Consider the following 3,287-nt stretch of genomic DNA (forward strand, 5'->3'; position numbering starts at 1 on the left):
TCACAACTGTCTCACAATTTGAGCCATATGGAAAATTAGAAGGTCTAGAGGAATAACGTGATTCAGTAATTTTATGCCCCTTCAAGTTAGCCAGGGCGCTAAACCAGAAGCCATCCGGCTGGGGTTCAAAACGCCACTGAGCAGCTTTCATAGGAATGAACGGAGCTCCGCCTCCAACACTGTGTTCAGTAATAAAACATCCTTAACAGACCTCATCACAAGTCATCACTTTGATCACCATAATTTAGCTCATTTACCCGGATCTTAGGTTTCAGATCACAGCCGAGCTGAGCCGAGCCAATGTTATAAAACCCGGGTCACCTGCAGAGTCATTTAACACGGGTGTTCATGCATAGTTTACCCATTGCGCACAAAAGCCCAATCTTAGTGGGTCAAAGTGAAATTTTTGACCTGGGCGAAGGGCTTTAAGTGTTGAAAAGTGATGAGGACATAATTGTTCAGATGCAAAAAAATAAAAAAATAATTAAAACATCTTTCAATACATGTAATAGTTAGGCATGTAACGCGGGCATCACCAGGTCCGAGTAGACAATCAGAGAGGGAAAAAACAGTCATCATGTATATTTTTTTAATGTTAGAGAGAAAAATGGTTCACAAGAATTAATGAGACAAGTTCATCTGTCACGTCTCATTCTAAGCGTAAGGCCACAGGTCAGTCAGTCCATCAACAGCCGTTACTGCCTTTACACCAAAAAAACACATTCACCACTGTTGCCTTTACATCCTGTAATTGTGTTTGTGTCTCATAATCATACATTATTGCTCTACACTCTCATTCATTTATTCATTATTATTATCATTATTATTCTTTCTTGTGTACATTCAGTTGACTGTTGACGTTACACAGACCCACTTATTGTATTATTAATAGGCCTATGTTATCATATTTGTGTTATTTAAGGGTCTGTCATGGTTTCTAATCGTTACAATAGTTGTTTCCATGCACTTTTGGCAATCATTATGATGTGTGTCTGAAGAAATTAATACATAAGTAAATCCAAGCATACATCCAGGTTAACATGGAGTCAGTCATGCTGAGGATTTAAGTGGTCAACAGTTAAAGAATAAACATATCCTGTTCAGGAATATGACTTGATCCGGAAGCTTAAACTGTGTCATCCCACTCATTCACTTTTTTTTTTTCTCTTTTTGCATGACTGGCGCTTTCTCATGGGTGTTTTACAGTAGTGTGATGTCTTCAGTGATCCACATGGAGACGCTGTTGCTCTTCAGCTGAGTCCGGCCTCGTGGAAGAAGCTCACAATACTGCACGGTTGAGACAAGCCTGGTACATAATGTTGCTTTAACTTCTCTGGCAGTTCCGGTGAGTGGACACTATTAGACCACGGCCCACAATGACTTCATTCACCTCCACAGGGCTTCATGTTTTTCTTGTTACCTGACAGGTCCTTAGAAATTTTTAAAGAATATTCCGTCAAGCTAAAAGCTTGCTCTGGAGGTTAACAGTTAAATGACTGCACAAAAGAACAGACTCTTTTCATCATTCTTCATGGCACCAGAGCTCCTCATATAATTCATTGATATAGATATTATATATTTTTGGTCTTATATATATTCTATACCTGATCATATGATCCACTTTCCAATTTGTGTAAGAGATCTCTGTGTGCCAATCACAATCTAAGGCTTTTTAGGAAAACAATATAACATACATGATCTTAGTTAAGTGTTGGTGTGCACTGGAAGGATCTGACTTTATTTGTAGACATTTCTCAAACGCTAGTAACACATTTTCTTTTCTAGTTGCGCGGGTCTCATCGATCTCCATTTCTGAATAAATGAATTATAATAAACTAAATCCCAGGAAAGCCTCCCACATACAGAATAAGATAGGATAACTTAAAAACAGCTAAGTGAAATGTTTCTGTATATGTTTCATTGTTGCATTCAATTTCTCGTCACAGCATCACTGCAGGTTTACTTGGTTTTGAGGGTATGTAGTTTTGTTTTAATTTCAGTCAGTACTATTTTTTCAGAGAGAACTACTTTCAGAGGAGACTGGAGGTTATATACTACATCTGGCTGCAAGTTTGTATTTCTTAACATTTAATTGCATATTTAGTGCTGTTTTTATACATATATTGTTTTCATGTGAGAGAAAAACATACACTGTACTTTTGTATTTCCAAAAAAAATGTCAGGCAATTTACTGTCATGTGTAATTACTGAGAAACAATACAGAGTAAACACTCACCAGTCAAGCCAAACACAAGAAAGTCTAGTCTAAGATGAGTTAAAACAAGAAGGAAGAACATAAAATGTGAAAACACCCCCCCAAAATCAAAAAGGGTTATTAAAAGTAAAAGGAATAAAAGTGATATAACAGGCAAAGTCACAGAAAATGAAGGGAGGGAGAAAAGAGAAAGACAGGAAACGTTAAACAAATAAATAGAATAAACATAAAAATTATTTAAACAATAAAATAATAAAGAATGATTTGATGACGACATCACATCCAAGGATTTAAGAACAGGTAAAAATATTATTAGCACCAAAAGGAAAAATGGACAATACATAGATAATAATAATAAGAAAATTAAAGCAGGAGAGGACGGTGAGAAGAAAAGAAAAAAGATGTCACAAGGTGAGAATTAGAAACACAAGGTGTGTAAGAGTAGTAGAAGGAACGGAAGATGAAAGATGACATTTCAGTTTAAAAAGCATGGCTGTAAAAGTGGGTTTTAAAAAGTGATTTAATAGAGGTCACTGATTGTATTAGTCTGTTTCTATGCTTTAAAACATATCTTCAAGCAGTAAGGCAAACGTGGAGGTGTTACTTCTTGGGTTTTTGTTGTTTTTTTTTTTTAGAAATTGAAAGGTTAATTTTCGATCCTTTTTCATGATAACAACATGTGAGAGGACATAAATAGGTTTCGTTTCATGCCTCTTGGCAGCAGCTGGGCTTTCACAACGACACGGTGACATTTCATTGGATGGAGGGCGAAATGCCGCGTTCAAATGTTGTATGTCATATACCACATTTCCAAAGAGCTACTGGCTGAGTGACAAACGCAACTGATACATACAATAGAAGGTCACCAGATTATTGAATGACAGACAGGACGGAAACGAAATCGAAAATTTACGAAGACCAATAATAAATTACGAATGATTATACATTCGTCATTTTATGTTTTGCTTTTGTGCTATTTAACATTTTATATTGTGGTAACTTCAGACTTCGCTGTATTGTTTAAGCTTTTAATGGGTGGTCCTTGACCAGTTACGCTGTGATTACGATATTT

Source organism: Acanthopagrus latus, chromosome 11 (genome assembly GCF_904848185.1).
Source record: "Acanthopagrus latus isolate v.2019 chromosome 11, fAcaLat1.1, whole genome shotgun sequence".
Classification (NCBI taxonomy): Eukaryota; Metazoa; Chordata; class Actinopteri; order Spariformes; family Sparidae; genus Acanthopagrus; species Acanthopagrus latus.